Raw genomic sequence first — 26,639 nt, 5'->3', positions numbered from 1 at the left:
TTTCAATACTTTCTGTTTTGTTGTTCACCGCTGGAAAAATCAAAGAGCTACACAAACCCCTGTCTCACAAACACGCACACACATTTTAGCTTGTTTTTTTTCCCCCCCATTCACGCAGTAGTTTCACTCCACTGCTCAGCATTTATGACTTCCATTAATGGATTGTTTTGTCTTGGCATCAAATCAATCTGCCATTTTCACTGACACACAACATTTGTTTTGTGCTTGAGGTGTTTGAAAAGGAACAAATGGGAAAACGCCCATCACCTTGGTGTGAAGTCTTTGGGAATCTGCTCGTTCTCAGTCACTCGCATCCACTCTTGTTGATATCCCTGCTCCTAATTCACCCATATCAAATGAAGCCATGCAGTATGACACCGAGTTGGATCACTGCCATCACGCAAGCAGTGAAATTAATATATTCCTCATGCATTTGGGGGATGGAAACTCAATCAATCGAAAACAGGTCGGGGGGGGTATATTATTGAATGCTTACCAGTGCTGCCCCATTAATAATGACCTAATTCAAAATTCAGACCGCGAGAGTGCAAGTTGTAGACAGAAACTTAAAACAATCTCTCACATACAAGATGCCGACTTCGTCAACTCAGATTGTATATAAGTTCCTTACGAGACAGACGGAACAGGAAGTCAAAGTGACTCCTGTCATGTAAAGAACGTACACTTAATGCACTGACAGATGGAATAAATGACGGTCAAACTATTAATTTGTTCTCCAGGTACTTATCGATTTCTTCTGTGCGTGTGACTACAAGTAAGCACGAGTACATACATGTGGCACATCAGAGTATTCAAGACTGAAATGAAAACCTCAGATCAGTACTTCTGTAGGATAAATGAGAATTTTAGGAGCACAAAAATAAATGTTATTTCATTAATTTATTTCCACTTCTGCTCTTGATCTATCAAGGTGGGATGGAGGCATTCAGCGACAGATGTTCTTTATTATGCTGTTGTTTATACAGCATATCTGGCTTTAGGCTGCAGCCCATTGAGCAAAGGGCTGATTTCAATTATTAGATACACAAAAACAACAAACCCATTAAAAATTGTGGTATGAACAACAATATTACAAGCCCAGAGGTGACAATTTCATTAATATTATTACACATTTGGAAAACAACAAGTGGAACAGCAAAAATGTCCTCCGTTTCCTTCATCCAGGGGACTGATCATTACTCCATACTTTGGTTGGCACACTGAAATTTGAAATGCACACTGCAGGCGATATCTTGCATTCTGATGTAGCGTTGTGAAGGCCCATAAAATCCAACAACCTGCAGCTGAAGCTTTACAGGGTGGATAAATATGAGTTTCCTTCATTATAAAAACAAATGTATTCAATTCTGAGCAGAAACCAAAATAAATGATGATACTTTTAAAATGATATGCGTAATGGCACTACACTGTCAAGTTCACAGAGGTGAAAAAAAATTCCCAAACTGGAAATTTGTACTTTCACAAGATGATCATAAGTTCTTCAAAGCATGGAAGTTAATTTTCAAAGCGCCTGATTAATCACTTTTCAATATTTTGTTCTGAAGTATTCCAGTTTTAATCATTCAGACTGACCCCATGACAGTGAACTGTCCACAGGTGGTAACAGGTCTGAACATCAGCAAGGGTGGTTTGTTTATCTCGACTAGGACTGATTGGGCTGACTGAGTCAAGACACTGAAGCTTTCCCTTTTTCAGAACATTGTGATGTGCTGCTCCGATTAATTACTGATGTAATCAGTCAGTCAATCAATCACCTGGTGAGCTGAATCAGATAGAATCAATCAGACAGGATGCATTGATGATTGATGATTTAGTCCCGTTATCAATAGTTACCTGATGACTGTTTAAACAGTCACTTCACCTCTTAAATATGTGCCCTATAATCAGAAGGAGAAACTGATATGTCTTTCTTAGGGCAGTGCAATTTAATGCGTTAACGCGATAATTAATTAACGCCGACAATTATTTTATCGCACAGTTGTTTTTATTATAACAATTATTTTTAAAGTTCGTTGCTCACTACCACAGCCACAGCCCCAGTCTTTCTACATTATCAAGAGCTGGTTTATTATTTGGTTTTTTTTTTTTGTCTTTTCTGCTTTTTTTTTTTTTTTTTTCAAAACAAGCTTAATGAAGAGCTTTTTGTTAAATTGTTATTACTATTTTTCTCAGGTCAAGACCTTAGACTCAATTTTCTTTGATGCAAATTTTATGAATTTTAAATTTTCCAGTACACTTCAATTCATGACATTCAATTGAACGTGTTTAGGTGAAAAGCCTCATTCAGATGGAGATACACCTTTGCCTTCTTTTCACTTCTGCCATATGCCAAAATATGTACACAACCAAATTAAACAAAAACCAAACAAAAATGACTGGTGCCTCCAAAGAATTTTTTTCCCAGCAGGAAGAAATTACTTGTGCAAGCAAAAAAAAAAAAAACAAAAACATTGGTTTTGATTAACATTAACTAGGTAGCTAACATTATGTTAAGAGAAGACTGACCACACAAAGCAACAAGCTTACAACCTGGAGGGTGATAAATGCACACTCAACGGCAACATTTGGTGTTTGGCTGATCTGCTCCAACAAATGGGTCTTTCTGTGTCTGTTCTGATAGTTTCTGCATGTTTGATAAATCTCAGGACAGACAGACACAACAAGAACAAACAACATCACTTTCTTGGCTACCAAGATTCCATCTAATATATGACTGGTTTCTTGAAAAAGCTTGGCAGTGAGGATGCAGGGTCTGTCTGAAAAGTTTGGGTATTTTCTCTGGGGCGCCACACACTGCCACGTGTTATCTCCTATCTCCTATTTGGGAGCAACTGAAAAAAGACGATGGCACTCATAAGAAAAGGCTTTGTGGACATGGGCCCTTAGTGGCATGAAGGCTTTTATGTAGGGAAATCCTGGCATATAAATGTGTGTGTCACACTTGTTGGATGAAAGAAAACTGAATGTTTTTCTACCGTTGTCACATTTGCTGGCCATATATGATATATAATATTAAATTTATTATAAACCTTGGCAAGATAAATTGATTTTCTATGAATAGTGTATATTTCTCTATTGTGATTTGCCCTAATTTTGCATTGTTGTTTCATATGTTCAGTGTTCCCCCTTGAGTTCAGACAAACGCAGTGTTGATTCTCTCCATGAATATCTAATGAGAATGAATATTAATCAATTCCCTCTGGCAAGCCTCAACCAGAGCGAGAATAGAATCAAACTGTACGATGTCACAGTGAAGAGCAACACTCCTGCTGCTCATCTAACATGGTTTTCCACATCTCGAAAAAATACATAAAATAAAAAAAATAAAAAGATAAATGTATATCGACTTAGCTGGACTGGGGGGGGGTGCACACCCTGACCTCACTCTTGACAAAACAAAGATTATATTAAATATAACTTCACAAGAGAGTCAGTTTTGAAGTTATGCAGGCCTTATTTCTCACATTCTGTGGTTTTGTTGAATATGCTGATGCAATCTTCTGCCTGGAATTTCAAATCACACCAGGGAGCCAACTGGCAGGGCGAAATCTATTCAAACTTCCATCAAACTGCAAACACATAAAGTGGAATCACACGGCTTTTAAGATGTACTAAACTTCATTCATTACTGTTAGAACAGCACTAATGGTTAATAACGAGCGACAGAAATTCTGTTAACATGCTATTGATTTTGGTGCTAAAAAAGAAGAACCATTGAGGCTCAGCCGTTTGTTTCCATAGGAGGCGATTTAATATGCTGGATTTAATTCATGAGTTCTGTGGGGACTTTGCGTGGTGTGTGGAGAGGTGCTTACTGAGGGATGGAGGATGTGGAGTTGCCTGGCTGCTTGGGAGACCATGCGTGCTGCTGCACCCAGTGGGAAGCTAATGACCGATGCACACAGTGCAGTGCAATGAGGATCTCCGGCACAGCTCTCTGGCTCTCTCTGGCAGAGGGGATTTTCTCCAGTAATTGAAGCTGAGTGTGGGTGCACATACCAGCAGTGAGATGCTGGAGTTGGTGCTGAAATATATTCCATTTCCATTGTACTTACAATCTTGTTGTCAATCAGTCACCATTCTCAAGAATCTGATACAAGGAGATAAATTATTGTTAAATAAAGATACCACCTAACCCACATTCATGTTATGTGTTTTGAATCAACATTCTCAATCCTATTCGTTATTTTGGCCCATGTCTTCATGGGAATAGTCCTGGAAGATTCATGTGTCTGTGGTGCTACAGGAAAACAGTATTGAATCACTTTGGGATTGTGAATTAATGGAGTGGTTTAATTCGCTTTAGGCATAGTCGACTGCCTTATTGTTAGCTGTCCCAAGAGAAAGATCGCCCAGGTGTGTTGTGTGTGGAGAGCCAGGTACAAAAATAAGTTTGCTACTTACAGTCCTGTGCAGATAAGAATGCAATGTGCAAGTGCATGCAAGCATGATTGCCCAACACACACACACACAAACAGTCTTGTTTTTTGGGGACATTGCGTAGACATACATTCACTTCCTGCAGGCTTAACCACCACCTAACCATAACAATAAACATTACTTACCTAATCCTAACTCTTACCTTAACCTCAGCCTAACCACAAAGCAAGGCTTCACCCTAATATTTAACGATTTATGTTGTAACCATGCACACACGCATGCACACACATAAGGGAAATGTTACCTAAAATCAACCTGGTATTGTGCAGGCAGCCTTCAATTTTAAAATAAACCATTTCAAAATAAACATATTTATTTATTATTATTTAAAAAGAAATGTTTATGTTATAATCTCAGTGAAGGTGGTAGGAGGTTGGGAGATGAATGAAAACCAGCTCGGGCCTTTGGTGCACGACTTTGCTCAGTGCATGGGGATGACACAGAAGGAGAGGGATTTTGCTGCTTTTAGATTATGTGGGTTGGAAGGTGGTGTTGGCAAAAGATTCACATGTTCACATAACTGGACAACCAGAGTCACTGTGCCTCTGCTTCTCTCATCACCAGGATTTCCAGCTGCTTTATGTCATTACTGCCATATTTTCAGCTCGTGGTGTTGTTTTGCTCCCAAAACAGACCCATAATGGCATCAAAAAAGACAAACAAAGCACAACAAAACATTAGCTACAGTTCTTCAAACTATATCAGAAGAACTGCTATGTAGTTATTAAATCATCACATACCAACATAGCTAATGGATACCAACAAGTGTGATTTGAACATGATTAAACAATTCTGTGCATGGGCATTATATACACTTTTTTTATTAGAAAACATCTGTCTCTCAATCTTAAATGGCTGATGTGAAGTTTCCATATTTGGTTGCTTTTTCAGGCATTTGCTACAAATCTGACATATTGGATCTTTTTAATAAGTGAAGTAATTCGTGTTCATATGAGGCACGGCATCATGAAAAAGAGGAAGAAACATCTGACAATCCTGACTCTTTGGAGGACAGACTCCTTAACTAGTCTCCAAAATGACAGATGAAGCAGTGAGGAAAAAAAAAATAAAATAAACTTATATATACACATATATATACAATATACTGTACTCACACAGGAAGATTAACATTAACAATGGCTCTTAGCTATTTATGCATGCTAGCATAAGCCGTGTAAGTGAGTCAACAACCACAATACCAGACCTCTGGCACTGAAACACCTAAATCGGATGCACCCATTAGTAACAGTAAGTGAAAAGTCAAAATATCTACTGCATGCTCACCATCAACTACCATCTTCTTTCCAGATCTGCAGTGAACTGTGGATGACTGACAAGTGATTAAGCACAGGTGTGTTACCTCCAGGACTCCAAATGATTGCCTAGCATCCCATGCTGCTGCAGAAGCAGCTTCACAATTCATTGAGAAATTCATCAATAAATATTTCCTCCTCTCAATCTAACCATGTCCTGATCATACTGCGCAAGCACGAACCATGTTCATGTGGTGGCAGTTATCAGTTTCCTACAAGTCAGCGGCTTCTCAATGTGCTCAGATTATGCACATAATTCAGTGGTGACCATAGATCTTTTAGTGCCCCAAGCTGAATTTCAATGAACTGAAGAATATGAAGAGGCACCAAGTGCTTTACACACATACCTATAAGTTACTGAGCTGAATTACAAGCACAATTTAGAAAGAAAACTAGAATTACCGCCTCACAACTGTAGGCCTCCATGCACCAGTCAAGTTACATTAATGTCTGTCTAGACTCACATATGTAGTTAAGACCTTGGCAGAATTTAATAAAAGATAATAAGTGTAGTTCTTGGCTAAATTAAAGTTATCACTATAATGACATGAAGGGAGTAATTTCAGCGAAATTATTTTCACAAAGGAGTACAAAGGATTGATGTAGAGCTTCATCACATGGTCACCTGAAGCTCAATATCAGCAAAACCAATGAGCTGGTGGTTGACCTCAGCAGTACTCTGTGTCTCAGTGTGTACGTTTACTGAGAGAAACATAAAAACAAGAGTCAAATTCCTTATATGTGTTCTCATGCTTGGCCAATATAGTTGATTCTGATAAAGACAAGCATGGATACTTCACGCACATCTTTAACACGGCAGCACAGAAGATCTATGCAAGTGGCATCAAATGTGGACAACCAAACTCAGTGTCACCAAATCAGTATTGAACCTAAAGTAAACTATGGTCACAGTCTCCCCTTGTGTTGGAGTTGCGGCAGTGAAAAATGGCCCAAAAAAGTGTTTTTGCAGGTCGTTACAATGTCACAGTGAAGCTGACCTTGGACCTTTTGGATGTGAAACATCATCACACTTGCATGTCATGAGTCTGGTCTGTACTCGTTCTACAAATCACAACGGGCATAAAAATAATACATAGCATAGTAACAGATAGTCCTGAGTGTGGCCTGTGGGACTGCAGCCTCACCCAAGGCCGTAGGTTTAACTGCAGGAGCCCTGTGGAGACGCATCCGTTGTTATCTGCTGAAGAAGAGGAGAGTGGTGGGTGGTAGCAATATGCTAACAAGGCATGGACTGGAAATATAATGTCTTTCAGCAACAGCCCCCATTGGCATGTTAAACAGATGTGTTGCATAGGGCGCTTTGAGCCCAGAGAAAAGGTAACAGATGTAAAGCCTGCCATTCTGCAAAATAAAATACACTGTGTGGATGGTGTGTGTGTGTGTGTGGTGACTGTCACAGAGGATGGAGCTGAAACGATTAATTCAATGTGTTGTTACTGGAATCTACGTGTCTTTCAGATGCATTTCTGAGAGAAAAACATATTAGAAAGAAATATAAATTGGAGTAACTAACTTATTGACAGTCTTCCTGTGTTCTTGACAGAGCAATATCAATATTCATTTCCATGTTCCTGTTTAGCTGCTGGCAACTCCACACTTAGAGTTCATTTGTGACTCTGAGGAGTAATGACACCCAAGTCGCTGTGATCCTAAGCAAATGCCTGTTGGCCACAAACACAAAAGAGTGATACAACTTCCATCACAGAGGCTGGGTTTCACACATCCATTCTGACATTTGTCAACATTTTTTTGTTCATGTTATTTGCTTGGGAATGTGTCTTATATGTTCATTTCTTTTCATCTGACATTGCATTTTTTTTTTTGTCTGACATTCACTGGCTACCTAGCAACGTATTTTCTCATATGAAACATATTATTTGCAGGAGGCGAAGAAATATAAAAAAAATGCTCAGTTGAGTACAAAGCACCTATTCAGAGTGATTCTGATCCACTAAAGAGACGGAATGGCTGTGATGATAATGCAGGATTTTTGAGTAATGCAGAGGGTAAAGGGTTATTAAATACTCTGATAAGAGTGTAAAATAACTGGCTTTCAGAGCGATGCTTTTTTCAAGAATGTCCAAAAAAAGCAGAAGAAAGAAATAAAAGAAATAGGTGTCTGACTCAAGAATGTTCAAAATGCAACAGACAGAACCTTATTTCCGCTTGATTTAATGTCTCCTCTGTGCCCATTCATTATAGAATTCAATTTTCTGATTATTTTGAAGGCTTTGCATGCCCCTCCAACTCCCTCTTTAGTTATCTTTGTGAACTTTTCACTCCTTTTCAGATAGCACACAGTGAAGAGCTTCACTTTAACTCTTCCAGTGTTTTGGTGGGTGATCAGGATTTTGCTGTCAGGGCACTGACACTGACTTACTGCCGTTTGTCTGTGTAGCTTTTGAACAGTTTTAGACTTAAGCATTCATTTTCCTTCCTAAAAGCAGGGCTGCTTTTAGGAAATCAAGTATTTAAACAATGAGAACTTAAATAATAAACAATAGCAAACCACCTACTGAGTATCCCTTAAGCTCTAAAAAAGAAAAAAAAAAAAAAGTTAAGATAAATGTGGAATTTCATGCTTTTCTCAAAAATAAGCATTTACTGGAGAGATGAGTAACACCTAACTGACAAGTGAAACGAACTGGATTCACTGGCGTTTTGTCAATTCGCATTACATTAACTGCAGATGTAATGTGAGTTGAGCTCATTCCCCTGGTATTTCTCTTGCTTTGAAAGTTTAATGTCATCCATGGGTACTTCTACATAAAACTAGCTAACTGATGATTTATTTTTCTTTTCCTGTTAATGTCCACGCTGGTTTGGTCAGGTCATGTTGCAAACACTTCCAACTTGGCAACAGTTGCTGACCTCACAGGCCTGTGTGACCGTTCCAGTGTGCTGCACTGTGGGACACAGCATGAGAGGTGGACAGTTCCAATGCATTCTGGAGACTTTCCTAATAATTTATGACATCCAGATATTTTTGGCATATTGCAGATTTGATTTTTTTGCATGCTGCAGATTACATGCTACATTTTGGGCAAATCAGTGCTGGTATAGAAGGGATCTTGGATTACAGCCACTGAGTTTGTGGTTCCTCTAAAACAAAGTTAGGAAAAACGCTACAGGTGATTTGGCGAATTTCATTTGCAATCTGTCACACCCTCTGCCTCTGCCCCCTCTCCCTCCCAGTCTGTCTGTCTCTCTGTGCTGTGCTCTGATTACAAAAATGGGATCAGGTGTGTTGATGTCAGGCGGCAAGCTGCTAATCATGTCCAATCTTCTCCTTAGAAGATTTGCTTTAAATACTGAGCGTCCACTCCACCATGTAACCAGATCGTGGACTCTGCTACACGGACATTTTTCCAGTTTTTTCATTTTTTCCCCCAAATCTCTTTGCTTGTCTGTGCTTTTGCAAATACACTCAACTAAGACATAAATGCAACACTTTAATTTTTACATCAATTTTTTGAACGTTGAATTAAAAGACTGAAGACTTTTTATTCACAGAATAAGCTTATTTCTCTCGGATTTTAAGTACAAATTTGTTAAAATCCATAAGTACTTATCCTTGGCCAAGATAATCCATCCTCCCGGCAGGTGTGGCATTTCAAGACGCTGATTAAACAAAGTGATTGTTTAATCAGCATGTTGGATGAATGGATTATCTTGACAAAAGCTAAGTGCTCACTAGCATGGATTTTAACAAATTTGTGTTTAAAATCTGAGAGAAATAAGCCTGTTGTGTGCAGAAATCTTTTAATTCAACATGTGAAAAACAGGAGCCAGACTGGATCAGCTCAACTCTTCTTGGTCTCAGGACTCTCTTTGCCTGATTTCCCTTGACCAGTTTCCTTGCCCTGAACCTGCTCAGATCCTTGGCTCGTGCCTCAGCCTCCGCTTTCCTCTGGCTAAAACAGACTCTGCTGTCATTCTCACATAAAATTCACCCTAAAGATCAACACATCACGTGACTGGTGTGACACATATGTTCCTAATTCTGTTCGTCTCAAGAAAGATGCACAATGAAATTTATTTTTTCATCCTAATGAAGAGGATGCAGGAGTATGACTTCCTCTAATGAATGCTTTGTTTTTAAAAATCATGATACATTAAGACCACTTTACCATAGGAAAAAAAATCTTTTTTTCCTCGCCAGAGATTGAGAAAAGCATATGAAATGAGATTTTCAACATTTTTAAATACATTTCAGGACTATGTATTACACCCTGACTAAATTTGGGAAATTGGATTGGTGTTGGCAATCAAAGCGTGAACACATCCAAGTCATATCCTCCTGTCTCCTGACCTTGAAGAGGACATGTTAGGTGAGCTCTTGGAAATAGCTTTTGGAGAGTGACATTAAACTTGCCCCTCCTGCCGCCCAGGAAAAGCGGTGGTCTGATACCCTCTTGTTATCCAGCGGAAGGCAGATAGTGACTCCCTGACAACACTGGGACTCAATTGCCTGTGCTTATTATCCTTTGGCATAGAAACATCTCACGTCTTGCTTGCTGCACAGACTGACCTCTATTCCATCACTTAACCGCTGATGATAAGACGGGGAGGGGCGGACTTGAGCTGACTTATTCATGTTGAACCAATCGAAGATGAATATACAGCATGTCAGAGTCCTCGGGTCAATCATGTTGACACATGTCAGTAATTGTTCAATGAATCTGATGGTGGTGTTAGCTCTACATATTCAACTGTTTCTCATTCTTGTTTTGCTAGAAAAATCGTGTTTTGTAAGCCAGATAGTGTTTAGCTTAGAGGAGTTTGTTTTTTATGGCAGATTAAACAAATTGCATTGAGTAAGGTGCAATGTATATACCTTTTCAAATATTGACTGCGTCTACCATTAAACATTCAGTATCACTGCAGCTGTATGGTTCCTTCTGGAGTAAAGGTCAGTGGTGTATGGTTTGGTGAGGTTATTGGATATCTGCAAGCTAAACTAATCAATGCGCAACCTTATGACAGAGGCTTCTAGCTACGTGACTGTCGGGTATTAAAGGATGAGCAGTCAAAATAGAATTCAAGCATTTTTAGATCTCTAGTAACTCGCAGAGGGTGTCCGAAATATTAAGAACAATCGTAATCCTACCACAGTGTGCCTTTTTTATACAGTCTGTATGATGTCTCATTGTTAAACATTTATTAACCAGCAGAGGACTGTGTCATGAATTCAGCTTGTAAGCCTACTGAGAAACACTGAAGCCCCTTGTTGTTTTTAACTTTTTGTATCCGTTTTATTGAAAGAGTGGGAAATGATGATCTTTTGTTTACTCAGTTAATTTAAAAGATTGTAAAGGCACTTACAAAAGAGAAGAATGCTGTTAGACTGTTTTTCTTGGCTGATGTTTCCCATCGTGTGTTCAGCTGTTAATTTATTTTGAGATTCAGTCACCTCGTCATTGATAATTTGCTCTGTTATCTTTTCAGTGTAGCATTTGGGGCATGAGAAGGCAATTAAAATGCAGTTGAGTCTGTGCTTAATGCGCTGTATGAGATAAAAACGACAAATAAAAAATTCTGTCTTTATTTAAATGAGAAGTTGTGCTGCATTAATCATGCTTTGACATAATATGGTGTGTTACATGTCCTCCAGACAAACAGACATTACCGAGCATAAAAGTGTTCCTACAGCCTTATTTAATTTATAATCCAATGGTGGTGGTGATTGAGTGAATGTAGACCTTTTCCCTATTATTATTATTTTATTTAAGTGACTTGTGAAGATAGATGGAAGATGGATTTTTATCGCACTGCATGTATGCAGACACTTTGAATCTGTGATCTGCCACCAGCAATTGTGTCAAAACATCTTCACATGCCATCTGCCCATATTCTCAGACATGCAGCAAAAGAGATCCTACAAAAACAACTAGTGGGACTTTCAAGGGGTTTTGCACACCATTAATGCATCGCATGTACATGAACATAATTGTGACCAACAGACTGTAAATGAGAGGAGGAAGCACATGTGGTGACATGCAACGTTACAGTGTCTGGTTCCCACGTAGTCAAGGTTTACATGGGTGAACTGCCTGGCAGGATGAGACGGAGATGAGTGGATCCTTGTTGTTGGCAAACGTGGCTACCATGTAAGTTCGCATGACCAGTGATGGTGGAGGCAATTAAAATACTGACTTCCTGTCAAGATTGATAAGTGTACATAAAGTGGGCTTTAATAAAGATTGTTCTATTGGACTCATGCTTTTAGGAGGCTAATTAATTTTACTTATTTATAATCTGGATCCTTTTTGTGGCTTCAGAGTTTTGACATTCCAACTGATTATGAAAACATGAGCTAAAAACATTGCAAGATAACCAAGTATTTTATGCTAGAATTAGAGTCTAGATTTTTTCCTTGTTGCAGTTACATGGTTACCATCTAATGTCACTTTGTGTATTTTGTTGGCAGCTAAACGTATGCAGAAAATGAAGCAAACGAGGGAGTTTCAAGCAACATCCAGTATAACCTCAGGTATTACACTGACTACAGATGCAAATGCAAATATGTTTGTAACATAAACAGAGGTAGATAGTTGCATTACGCCCCTGCTAATTTGATCTCTGCTGAAACTGTGGGGTAACCTTCTGCAGTTTGCTACAACAAACATGGTGAGCCTCTGCCCGAGGTTGCATGGGTGATCGGAATTAATGGATACAAAGTAAGTTGAAAGATGCTATAGTAAGGTAAACTAGGTAAAGGTACACAGCACAGTGGTTCACTGTTGGCAGAGGAAAGTTTAAGCTGTTACAGCTCGGGAAAGAACTCCAAGTTTTTAATTTAACGACTTTATGACTCCACTTCCTTGCAAAAACAATAAGAGTGAAACAGAGATGGCCTGGAGTGGAGAAAATAACAACTGAAGTTGAGTTTTGAATCTGTCTGTCACATGCATGTACACATACACAGACAAACACCACTCACAGACTGGATGTGTGTTATTATATCAAACGTCAGTGCTGTCAGGGTACAAGGCTATTGGCTATTTGTGGCCAAAAGTTGGACTGCAAAAACAGCCCAGCTGTCAAATGTGTCCAAATAAAACCAGACAAGTTGCATCCGAACACAGCTTGCTTGTGGGATGCAGCAGTCACTCTGAGCGAGCAGGAACACTCTTACCTTTAAAACAACTGCTCCAGTCAAGTGAAATGCGTGGAAACCCATTTAACCAGTGGTTGTATGTGTTGTAGGAGTGCTTTTGTTCTAACAATCACCCTCTGCCAGTTATTGTACCCAAAGGGTTTGAACCTCAGAAGGACATCATCATCATTAGAGATTCTACTTTCTCCAGTGGACTCTGGTGGACATTTCTAATTAACTGCTTCAGTGAGGGGATACTGAATGATTACATTCAGAGGGTTAACAGAACAAAACAGAACATACATTAGCTGATATCAGTGTTAAGATATTTATTGAAAGGTGTGTGGAAGGCCAAGTTTCAATCCAGAACTCCACTGTTAGTATAATATATAGTTTATTTTCTCAGTGACAGTGGTATGGTGATATGGTGCATAAATACTTATTGTAATGCCTCTAATTGTTCCACTAAAATCACTTGAAAGGTATCACAAAATTAATATGCACAGCACCGGAGGTAAAATTACTTGCTACTGTACCCCAGCATTTTTGTCTTGTGAGATCTAACAGAAGCACATGCATTGGGGACCTGACATGACAGCACCTGACATCATAAACTTCACATTAAAGTGTAATTATACATAATATGGATAATTAAAAATAATTAAGTATTCCTTTTACAATATTAAAACCCAAATGTCCCAAGATCATAGCCTCAAATTACACAAGTGTGTGTGTGTGAGTGTGTTTGTGTGTGTCTGTGTATGTGTGTGAGGATAATTGTTGCAAAATAATCCATTTCCCAGATGGTGAAATCTGTCTCCCTCCATAATGTCACAGTCATGAAATAATAATTAAAAGCAGTGTTACTAAAGCCTCTGAAATGTTGCAGCTCTGCTGCAATAAAGTTGGAATCTGCTGCTGCCAAATGACAACTAACTAGCCTGCAAACAGAAAAACCCTTCAAGGCATTATATTGCCAGCACTATAGTATAACCAGACTTGTACGGGCTGTTACTCAGGCTACATTAAGTTCAGCATTTGCACCATAAAGCTTCATCCACAGAGTGAACTGAAGATTTCAGTACAGTCCAAATCCTTGGGGAGTTACCAAGGACTGAGCTCAAAATCCAATCAGAAGAGGGAAAGAACAAAGAGGACTGATCGAACTCTACCTGTTCATTCCATGTAAAGTATTGACAGTGTGTGACTGTGCTGCAGGGTAATCCAGTCAAAGGGAAAGGAAAATGTAATTTTGGTCCATAGAGTCTTGGTAAACAGTCCAGCAGTTCTAGCAAAAATAATCCATATCTCAGATGGTGAAACTGAACCGAGATGATCACTTATTTCTCTGCTATTCTACCGAATTTTAAAGTTGATTTTGGGCTTAGAGCAAATGCTTATGCACATTTAATATCATGCCGTTTGCTTTCTTTGTTTGGTTAACTTCAACTGGGTTCACTGTTGCAAGGTATTATGGTGGACTGTCATGCATACTTTTTCCTAGATAATACTTTAGGGATAAATAACACAATGGCATCAGTAAAATGACTCATGAGCACAGCCTTTATAGAAACTGTTGGCTGTACTTAAATACCGTAGCTTTCTTTATCTTAGTCACATCATATGCAACATTTGAATGTTACCATTCATATTTCTAATGCTATTTATAGATGTAAATAAGTAAGTGCACAACTAGGATTATACTGGGAGATAATCTCATCTCACAACACACTTTGCAGGGAGGTTTTACAAATAATCCCAGACTCCTAAGTCCTACCCAGGTCCTTAATATCAATCTCTTCTTTGTGGGCTGCACAATTTCATATAATAAAAGTGATGCTTATATTAAAAAAAAGGCAATACAAATATGAGATTTATTTCAGCACCTCAGTCAAGATGTTTCCTGTAAATGACTGTGGGCTCCACTATCTGGTTTCGCTTCATGAGAACCTAATGTTGACAAATGATGCTGTCTTGTCAAGGTGGTTTATTTATGGTTGGCACACAGTACCTACTGTGGGCACAGCTCATTGACTTGACGGTCTGACCCACCTCCACCATCTTGCATCTCAGCTCTCCTACTCATTCTGTCACTGCTTACCGGAGCCAACTCCACCTGTGTTCGGTAACATACCAATGACCTGTGTGGATCTTTCCTGAACTTGCCTGTAAAAAGAATTACTGTGTGTCATTCTACTGATAACTGTCGCCCATTCTAGATACTTTTCTATCAAACAAAAGTGAAGAAAAATTAGAAAAAAAGGAAGAGAAGTCGGTCTAAATGGTGCTAATGCATGAAAGAATATTTGATTTATGGATAAATCAAATGCAAGCGCAGTGAAATCCCAACCTTTCCTCATTCCCTGCCTTAAACTCAACAGAGGTGTCAGAGAGGACGACTCACCCCTTTTCCACCTTCAGTCCTGCCCTCCCCTCCAAGTGCAGTGTTTATTAAATCACATAGCACATGAATGCTTTATTAAATGAGAAAATATTGAAATTCAGACATTCCTCTCCAGTCGAGTTTGTTCTCACACTCCTCTGCTCTTAAATTGATTTCACGCTCTGTGGCTATCTGCATGGGAAATAACGTGCAGCATTATTAACTGGGAGAAGGGGAGGAGAAAATCACAGGGGAGGACAGGAGGCGCAGACAAAAAAAATCTGGGCCCCAGATAAATGTCGTCACTGTGTCATCTGAGGGCGCATCCAAATCTGATCTGGGTCTTCGGTCTGAATTTGAACTGTTCTGTTGACTTCTCGAGCCACTGGAGCTTTTTCTGTGTTTGTCAGGGCAGCTTGTGTTGATGAACACCTCCACTTTTTCTTGGTCTGCTGTGCAAAGGGTGCCAACCTCCTCTGCCCTCATCAGGGGCAAATTGATTTCAATCTTCTCCATGAAAACCCACTCGCCGGCGAAATCCACAGTAATGATTGTAAATCCTGACTTTAAAGTTTAAGGCAACAGAAAGCCTTTTGTTCTTGTTCTGCTTTGTTTTTGTTTAATTAAATTCTCCTTTTTCTAAACACCACTTTGTTTCCGTAAAACCACACTGTAATTGTTAAGTCAAAATCTAAACAAATGAGCCAAGTATGCAGCCCCGAATCCCAGAAATTATGTTTATATGCAACTAATTAGCTACAGCAAATACTTTTAGAATGGAAGTGCAATGCCAACCACTTATTTTCGCTTAACGTAATGAGGAAATGTATTATTAAGTATTAATGGATGCCGCAAGTTGCACAAATGTTAATACAGAACAGTAAATATACACTGATCGGTCGGTGAATAAAACCACCCGCCTGATATTTTTTAGGTCTCCCCTGTGCTGCAAAAACAGCTCTGACCTGTCAGGGGAAGGGACACAGGACCTCTTGGGGTATTTTGTGGTCACTGGCACTGGGAGGCTGGATGATTTGGGTCCTGTGCATTGAGGGTGGGGCCTCCAGGTAGAAGGCCCCACCCGTGGTTGGGATGATTCGGCATATTCTTATCCATGATTGTCAGAACCCAAGGCGTCCTCGCAGAACACTGCCATGTCAGACAGATGATTCATTTTATTTACTTCACCTGTCAGTTGCTTTGACGTCGTGGCTGATCAGTGTAATATTCACTGACAGTGTTTTTCTAACCTTAACCAAAGTGGTTTTGTTGCCTAAAAGTAGCCACAGACCTACGTCTGGACTCGACCTGTGGTTTCTGGTGGAGTCCTTCAGTCTGTATGCTCACCACCCACCCCAACAACCTCTTTGCAGTCTGGCGCGGCACAAACATGTAGTGCTTCGTCCATTCATATAAATACTATCACTGAACAAAATCCAGGCAACGATTACATTTCCCTAAATATTTGCTTTTGCATATTGGCTGTCCTTAATGTTGTTAGTTTCAAACACAAATGTATTTGTCTCACTGGGCATTTCAAATACTTAAATCTTGTCCCGTGTCACTGTATTTATTTTTCTCTTGATCTCTGGCAAAAAAAGTTGAACGTTTTTGTGATCAATTTATTAATTTCCTCCCCTCAGCTCCCGCCTCTGATCTAACAATGAGGTGTTGGCAGACGTGAGTTGTTCTCTGTAACTATACGGTGGGGGTCCCCTGTGGTTCTAGAGGGGGCAGAAGTAAACAGAACACTAGGAACTGCTGTCACTCCCTCACACATTCAGGCACCTGTGGGCAGATCAATCGTTGCTGCCAGTTCAGATCCATTTCACAGCTGCCCTAACTGCTGCTGTCATAAGGTTCACAAGCAAAGCGGATCCTGGCACGCTTATTGTGCTCTCCGTATCTAACCTGAGTCTTCATGCTCACTAAGTCACACACATTTCAAAACCCCCCGATTTAAAACTTGAGTACAGGTTTCATTTGTTGGAAAGGAGAGAAATGTACACAATTTACTGTACTCCTCAAATGAAGATGTTGCTAAACGGGGGAGAAATCACCGGTGGGAGGGGCTCATGCTTGGTGCAATAGATATGAATATAAAAAAACATTTATAACATTTCTTTATGTTTTGTATGTAAACTGTGTTACTTGAACATTTTTCATAAATTTCTTTTATATATTATATTATATATATATATTATATATATATATATATATAGGCATACAAGTACTCTTTGGGAAAAAAATTTGCATCAAGCCAAGTATATAGCTGTTAATGAATGTGCATGCATATATTCATCAATTCATTGTTGTTTTTGTGGCATAGGGCTTCAAATCCAGGGAAAACAAACAGCTAAAAAGCCCCAAAAGCCATAGGTTGAAAACACATGGAGTCAGATAGCTGGCAGGAACATATCTGGGAGAGGAAATCAAACTCCTCATCAGCTGCCCAGAATCACAAGTGGAAGCTTCTGATGATGGCCACAGAGCACATTACACATTTCGGGTTCGAGTACCGAGTGTGAGCATTTGCCGCTGTGCTGTTTCATAACACACTAACAGATCTGCTCAGCAAACAAACACTGGCGTGAACACCAACAGCAAGGTGATTACAGCCTCAAATTGTGTTTCACTTGCTTAATAACTTCATGTTTACTACAGTATGTGAATGTGTTTATCTTTCTCTGGGCCTTACGTAATCAAAATGCAATAATGTTGTTTACAGATGTGATGACAATCTGAAAGACATGCTCTCTATTTAATTTAATGATAACATGTTAGGAGACAAGGAAAACAAGTGATTTTATTTCTAAAACAACTGCTGTGTAAACTTGATATTAACGAGCGCAAATTTTGATAGTCATCTAGTCTCTGACATAACAAGAAAACAAAGGTACAGTGAATGCTGAGAGCTACAGCGAGTCCTGTCAGTCAGTAATCCGATGCGTGGGGCCTATTTAGGGAATGTCTATGGAAAGGAGAAAAAGAACATATTTCATATCATTTCAAGTATTTTCAGGCCTTTTGGGGAATCTGAAAGGGTGGTCATATTAATATTTGCTTGGAAAAGCCCGCAGATGAAGATATTTTAATTCAAAGCAGCACTTTATTGGCACATGAGTAAAGCCTTGAATAGAAATATCAAAAGGTCACATTATAAATCAATAAATTGTTGTATTTCCAAACCTTAAGACATTTCTTTTAAAAATAAAGATGTGCGTTTCTTTTCCTTTGAGCTTCAGTTTGAAAATGTGATTAAAGTGCAAACTCTCCGGTAGTAAGCTTTGAATGAACTGATCAAAAACTGCATTACTGACCACTGTGGCTTTTTGTTTGGGGCTTGGAGCGGGTGATTTATTGCTCTAAACTTTTGCATTTAGGTTGACCAGATGCCCTGAAAAATTCGTGACAGTCATGAATTACAACAAGCTGTCCTGAAATCCCAAATCTGTTCAGATCAGACTAAAAGTTCTGAGTAGTCACAGCCCAATTAAACATGTAATACTGACTGTTCTCAAATACTAGTGTTTCCAGTAAATGTATTTATTTATGGCGGTCTAATATGAACAATGAACATCATACATCGAATTTCTTTTTTTTCTCCTATTCTTTCCTAGTAGAACAGAGTACCCAGAAACTAGAAAACACACATGCGAAGGCTGAACAGTCCAACCAGTGTGATTAGCTAACCAATTAATTTGTTGTGCCGCTGCTGATGCAGCAAGACAGGTTCAGGAAAGGATAGTTTCAGCGATGAAATGAGAGAGGAGAGTGAAGAGCAGGAGGAGGAGGAGGAGGAGGAGGAGGAGGATGGCAGCCAACATACTGCTGCTGTTTTAACTTTGGGTAGAGCCAGGCAAAGCAGGACTCCAAGTCCACACTTGACACACAGACATGAGAATGATCCATATTTTGATCTCACTGACTCAAAGAAAATAATAAGTATCTCTGTTGTAATGTTAAACCAGTTCTGAACCAGTTCAGTCTGAAATCGGTTGAGGAACAAGTGAATACCCTCAATGTATTCTACCTTCCCAAGCAAGGGAAGGGAAAGTACAGCGGCTACTCAAAAAATGCTAATGTAGAAACATGGCAGAGCACCATGGTGGACTCCTTGGAAGAAGACCTACTTGCTCTGTAGGTATAAAAGGCTTGCTCTAAAGTGACAAAAACTCAACAGTTCTTAGTTTCAGACGATTATACACCAATGAACGCATAATTATGAGTATTAGATTCTATTTCTGTCCCTAAATCCTGCTGAGTCCTACGCACTGGACCTTTACCACAAAGCCAAATCAACAAATAACCTACATATTTACATTTCACATATAATATCCAGGTCTGTGTCAGATCTGTCGCTTTTCATTCCTTTCACATGTCTTTGTCTCTCTGATCAATCTTTGACGCACTGTTGGCTCAGAATAATTTCTCAAAAAAACACTGAGCAGAACGTACAGCACAACAGGGATAACATGAGCCTAAAAACAGAGATCAGAAGAGGATCTGGTCAGCAAAATAAATAAATAAATAAATAACCCGGAAAAAAGAACACACAACAAACCTTGCAATCTGGCTCATGGTGGCACAGAAAGTGCTTTTTAATCTAATAGAGAGCTTTTGAGCTGTGAATTAGTTTGTGTGTGTGTGTGTGTGTGTGTGTGTGTGTGTGTGTGTGTGTGGAGAGGAGGTAGTAATCCTCAGCCTGGCATGAGCTGGTGCTCTGAGTCCTCCTACGCTGCTTACAGGGTGACACAGACAGTTCTCTCAGTAAATTATCTTCCAGTCTTTGGCTTGTTAGCAATGTATGAGAGTATTTGTAAACAGTAGCACTGAGAGGAGCCACTGCAGAATCTGGTCAACTGCTGAATAATATTTGCTGCACTACTTATTGGCCTCACCAGCTTTCGGCCATGTGTCATTTTCACTGTCTGATGCTAAAGGTGCTACATTAGACTAGCATGGCACTTCATGCTCCATTTGCGAGTAAATACACTCCGCCTGGTGCAGTGACCTTGGAACAGCTTGACATCTGGTGCCTTGCTCAAAGTCATTTTGACAATGATGGAGAGTTTGTGTAATGCTAGCCGCTCTTCACTCACTGGCTCACATTCCCCTCGCATCACTGCTAACAGCAGCGTCATCCTGTTAATAATTCAGCTAACAAGCTCTCAGTTGCACATTTCAGTTTACCCACTTTCCAAAGGGAGTGGAATTCCATGTTTCTATTTCTGCTTTTTTGTGTTGTTTTTTTAACCAAGACAATGTCCGTCGTGGAGTGACTCACTCCATCCAGGACGCTGGGGGTTAGGGGAGATACACACTAAAGGCTGAGGACAGATTCACAGAATATCAGTCTGGGGAATTGAAGCATTGCTTTGGAGGACAGTGAGTGTCCTCCAATCACTCTGTGTCCTACTGTCCTTTCACGTTGTCAAACTGAAGCACTGCAGAAGGCAACGTTAAATGGGAGACAGGAAAACTACATTTGCGAGCTCTACCTCACTGTGTTAAAGACAACCAATTGCTCCACAAATATGAGGCTTTACACTAAACCACAGCATTCACAGGTCGTTTCTTTTCAAAGCTCATATTGTTTGTGTACATTCTATTTATTAATGTTTTTTACATGTAATATTTCTGCTGAGATGAGGCGTATTCTGAGCATCATATTATGTACATCATAACAGCTAAAGTACAGAAGATGTGAAGATGAAGTAATTCCATTCCAACAGATTCTTGTCAAATTCGAAGTCAAACGCAACTTTTCTTCTACGGCCTTTTAGCTGAAACCATTTGCCAGGAACGCGTTTTTCAAACACAAGTGTCCACATCTAGCAAAAATGTGCTGCAGCTCCGGCTTGCCCGCAGGCCTTCATCAGTCATATCTCAGATTTTTATTTATGATTCAAATATGCTTGGTGTTGCGCTCGTCAACTGTTCTTCCTCTGGTTGCCAATCAGTGCCTGGTAAGTGGGATTAGAAATGGACCACTTGGGTATCTATTAAGGGTTTAAGAGCTCATGGTTTTGTATGAAGTCAGTAAAGAGGAGTAAAAAAATAAGAAGTGAATAATGATAAGTGTCTTTTCCTTTATTTTGAGCAGACACTACTGTGTCTGTGTGTCAAAGATAGACAAAAAATCCTCTTACCAGGGACTGAGGTGTAAAGCATTTTACCAACTGGCAACTTAGATAAAACTCTTGTCAGTAAAAACATAAAGAACATTTCAATTACTTGTGTTACACTGTGTGAACACTTAACACTTTCCCACAGGTCAGATTACTTAACTGAAAAGTATCTCTTATGCTATGAAATTAGAAACACAAAATAAAAAGTTTAACTGGTTCTTGAGGAGGAGTGTTTCCACCTCAACTATATTCCAACATTCACAGCACCCAAAACAAACTCTCAACCCTTGTCACACTTGCACAGGTTGGTGCGAGACAGTTCACTGAATAAAACACCTTTAAATGGTTGAAATAAACGTGTTAACTGCTAATAGCAAAGGCTGCTACCAACTCCTGTGTTTACTGAACACTGATGATCACAGCAGTATAGCTACATGATGCCAAACCGATTAGCCAAATTGTAATTCGGTCTGATTGTCTTGTTAATGCAGCTCATGTTTATTGGTGACCACATTTATTCCTTTTCAACCCAGGTTACTTTGGATGTAAGGCAGGAAGACACCCTTCTGTGGCAAGGTTGCAATTTAACACAATCTTTATATAATCCAGCAGATACAGATGTTCATTAGTTTTTGCTAGACTTAATCAAATTGTTACAGAACACAATGCAGCATCATTCGACAAAGTGCTGCTGTGTAAATGAATGCTGTATTTCTACTATTGTTTCTACTGCTCTACTTTCTGATTGTGGTTATGAAAGATAATCACATAATTGCCACTGTAAATCTCTGAAATAAATATAAAATAAATAAATACTTATGGAGCCATTATTGAAACTGGACCTCCTGTATGATCATATTACCAATGCAGACCCTTGCAATTTTTTTTAAGTCCAAATGCCCAAAAAGACTGTCTGAAATAAAGTTTTTTTAAAAGTATATACTACATGCAAATGCAAAGTGAAAGGTAGAGAGCTAACTTTTGTTAGCAAACGTTCAACTCATCAATATTTCAGCACATTTCCTCCTTATTTCTCCTGAGCTCTTACTGAGTTCGATTCGGAGGCCTCGTGTAGCACAACAGATATGACCACAACTGCTGATGCATCCAAAGATCCCACAGCATCCTGTACCAAAGTGAGTCACTAAGCATGATCTCAAACTAGATAGGCAAGTACCACAACTACAGTTCTATGGAATACAAAGGGATTAGGATTATAAAACAGATAAAACAACAGGTCCACTGCAGCCATGTTAGGTTTTAACCGACACGCCCCGCTATTAGCAAGACACACGCCACCATCCTGTCTTATGAAGGACAGCTGGGTCACAAGGTCCCATCAGAAGAAAAGAAACACTGGGAGGTGGGAAGACGATGTGTTTGAAACTCAGGTCAAAGGAGCCTCAGCTTTCTCATGGTTTGAGGAAGGGTTGTCAAGCACTAATTGTTAGAACGGTTGCTGAACACTGAATTCCCTTTACTTGTGCAAAAACACTAACCAAAGAATTCTTTGTGTGAAAACATGAGAGGAGAGTTTCTTAGTGGAGACTGGTGTTTTGTGTTTTTGCTCTTTATCTTTTTTGTACAGCACATCAACACATTAAAATGACATAAAGCCTTTCATTAAGACGCTCTGGATTTGTAAGTAGAGGCCTATACTGCAAACCACCCGTCTCATTTTACTTCTACAGCCAGCAAATGTACACTTTTGAATCAGCATTGTTTACATAAACCTTCTGCTTATATTGTCACCATTCCTGAAATTTATAATGGAGCTTTAATATTATAGCATGTAAATTACAAAGTAATCAGTGTTCTGCTTTGTATTTCCAGATGGAATACTTTTTTTTGACACATCCGATTTCACAGCTCATCCCTACATTTCACAAAAATTTGTGACACATAATGTGTGTCAGATAACTCGGGAGGGTGAAAAACACACACCTTTCCAGCCATATTTAAAAGCGTTGCCTCGGGCAGATTTGTGAGGGAACTTCACAGTGGTTTTATATTCTCTGATGAGAAAAGAACAGCAGCTTTTAATAGGCCAAAGAATTGCAAAATGTCCTTGGAAATAATTACAACATAGACTGAAAACACGTTTGTAAAAGAAGCATGTAGCTTCCAACTATAGCACCAGCAGCACTAATCAAAAGAGAATAGCAAAGATTTCCTAAATGTTTGTTCTTTAGAGGGATATAAAATGCACAGAAACAAAGTTGCTCGCCTGTCAGACTTGTGCAAAGAGTTGGTCAGAGCTGAGGTTTTGTGCAACGGCACAAAGAAATAAAAGTGCACTGATAACAACTGACCCAATGTGCAAGTGGTGTTTACCTCTTGAACAACTTCTCTCCTCGCACCTCGAAAAAGGCACTCACGCATGCACACGCCAAGCTGGAGTATCGCGTTTCTCCAACACAGGATCACACATGTGCATGGATTAGACACCTTTGCACAAGTGAGAAGCCCAGGTGACAACTCTGATTAGCACACTGGGCCATCAGTGACGAGAGGAAAAACAAGGGGTCATTCTCAATTTATTTTCTTTATAGTGGCACAAAGCACACCACAGAACATTTTGTCCAACCAGCCGTTATCATTCTCTGTTAAAGCACTGCTTTAAGGTTACAGGGATTCCAGTCACTTCACATCAAATATTTATTTTCAGTAGTTTTTCAAATAAATAAATTCAATTTTATTAAATAACAGCAAGACATGAAAAATGGCCATGAAACTGACGAAGTCAAATGTTCGGCCTGCAAGTTTCCTGTGTTGTCTGATTATGATGTCTAACACAGAGAAGGTCAATTCAGAATGATTAAAACTAATTACAAGAAAAGCTAAAAATATTAAGCTCACATTATCTTGAACTGGTGAGTTTTTCTTCATAAAGGACTTGATTGCTTTAATCGTTTATCAATGCTGTTGTTGATTTACATCCTCGATCCACTTCTACTAATACTAGTTACTAAATACTTCAGCACTATCTCACTGCACACATAAATATGTGCAATATGCATATTATTCATCACCACAGTCATATTTTGAATGATACTGCAGTAATTATATTTACACAAAGTTACTCCTCTATACACGCTTATTTATCATGCACCATGGGTGTTCAGTTTCTTGTAAAAATGATTAATTGTTGAGAGGAGTAAAGCCATATGCTCACTTTGCGGTGCTACTGTAGTGCTGTGCTATGGTGCTGATCACATGTTGACTTGTTAAGGTAATGCATCAAGCAGGGGCTTCTCAAAGGGGGCCGACATGACTGAGAATTACTGATGATAGCCAAACTTCACATAGCGTTTTTCTTGCATGGTAGACCTGATACTCTGACGTGACTTCAGATAATAAGCAGGGAACCAGATGATTTGGGGGTTACCTGCGTTGGCGTACCGTGGAGTTAGAGCCTTCAGTATGCAACTGTAAACCACACACACACATACACACCTGCCAACGCAGCCATATGCAAATAATGCGCATATCATGACGCACACGGCCGCTCAGCACCACAACAGCTGATCAACACTTACAACAGTAGGCTAGATTAGGGTGGGTTAAATGCAGAGTGAATTTCCCTACACGGATCAATCAAGTAATCCACCAAAACACGTGTCACTGTGCACAATCACGTCACTCTCAAATGAGGCTGCGCCCACAGCGGCACACAGCCGGACATCCACCCGCCCCAGTGTTACCAATGTACACCTCAATAACAATGTGCTTAAGCCATTAACGCTGCTCGTTATCAGAAGCGAACCACAATGCGCATGACACAACACAGTAAACACAGTAAAGCACTCACCCTGCACTTGTACATGAGTTCCATGCGTTGTATTCTGTCTCAAGAGAGAGACGCCAAAGGAGACAGCCTTGATTGTGGACGTCGTGTTCCTTGCGTGGGTTTTTATCCGCTTGAGAAGCGAAAACGAGGGTTCCACGGAGGCTGTAGCTTGTTGTGCTCGGTGCTAGCGGTTAGCCACTCACAGCGCTCCGAGTTGCAATCTTTAAAATGGCGCACAAAACTTTTACAGGCCTTTGTTAATGAATCCAGTTTGGGTGTAGGTCTTCCCTTCTCAGTTATTTCTCCGTTGTCTCCAAAGGGGCGCGTTAAAAATCATTTTCAGTAGATCGGCAACAAGATCTGCTGTAGCGATGAGCGCAGCTGCCATTTTCTTTTCACTCAAGTTCACCCTCACACCGAGGAAGTTCATGAGGAAAGTTAGCAAGTAGCACAGGTCACGTTGCAGGGCCCAGAGGGCGTCCTGTCATCAAACATTTGATTGGCTGATGATTCTGCCACTAATGCTTGTTAAAAGTCAGATGTGTGGTCTTTCAGTAAAAGCCTACCAGTGTCGGTAGTGGTGGCCTCAGCAAGCTGAAATCACTGTGAGATGTTTAAGTGACTTTTCTGATGTAGGATATTCCTCTTCACCCTTCAACAAAAAATGTTGTGGAAATTACACCAATGAAACTGATGACTGAATATTCAAGAAATACATTTTACATTGTCTTAATGTTATTTTTTACAGCCCTCCACCGGTTAATTGTGTCCTGACGCGAGCTGAGCAGAGGACTGCACAATTCAAATCAAAGATGGCCAATCACGCGGCTAAATATCTTGCAATATTATATGGACAATATTACATTCTGTCATTTGTTAATGTAAAATTGTATTTAGTGCAAATAAATTTGCTTTGAATATGACATTCAGACCCAAATAACCATTTTTCAACTTGAAAAAGAAAACAAAATACTGTGTAATTTTGTAACAGTTAGTCATGTTAAACACGTTTGTTGTCTTATATATTTTTAGTCCAAACTGATAAAACAAACTACAGAATAAAACAGATTACTGATAATCAATCCAATCTGTATTTAAAGTTCAAAAACTATCATCACTATCATCACAAACTGCATGAATCTGTATCTCAGCATGCTGCCGACTGATATCAGAGTAAGTTTGTATGAGTCGAGGCTTTCTATAACGACTAATATTTGCTGTCTGAAGAGGAGCTTTTATGGAGGAAAAATACCAGATGTTGCAGACGGAATTAATCTTTTCACCAGAGGCCTTAGAACAGATGAATACATATCAGTAGCTCTTAACAAGGTTGTGGGGCAACACTTCTGACGAAAGTGGATGCAAATGGTCTTCCATAGGAGCTGTTTTATCCACCACGGGAAGGCCTCTCAACAAGATGCACAAGAACCAAGTTCCCCCA

General features: G+C 39.5%; 1 long non-coding RNA gene across 1 annotated transcript in view; it reads right to left on the bottom strand.

The window, feature by feature from the left end:
- LOC124061554 overlaps positions 1-25,918 on the bottom strand; it is a 140,171-nt gene extending 114,253 nt beyond the window's left edge. Inside the window, exon 1 of the long non-coding RNA XR_006843771.1 lies at positions 25,220-25,918. This is a non-coding gene — a long non-coding RNA (uncharacterized LOC124061554). The remainder of the gene's footprint in view (positions 1-25,219) is intronic.
- Between the last annotated feature and the right edge of the window lie 721 nt (positions 25,919-26,639).

Source organism: Scatophagus argus, chromosome 7, assembly GCF_020382885.2.
Source record: "Scatophagus argus isolate fScaArg1 chromosome 7, fScaArg1.pri, whole genome shotgun sequence".
NCBI classification, from domain to species: Eukaryota; Metazoa; Chordata; class Actinopteri; family Scatophagidae; genus Scatophagus; species Scatophagus argus.
The sequence above is the reverse complement of the archived record's forward strand: the minus strand, read 5'-3'. Positions and strand labels throughout refer to the sequence as shown.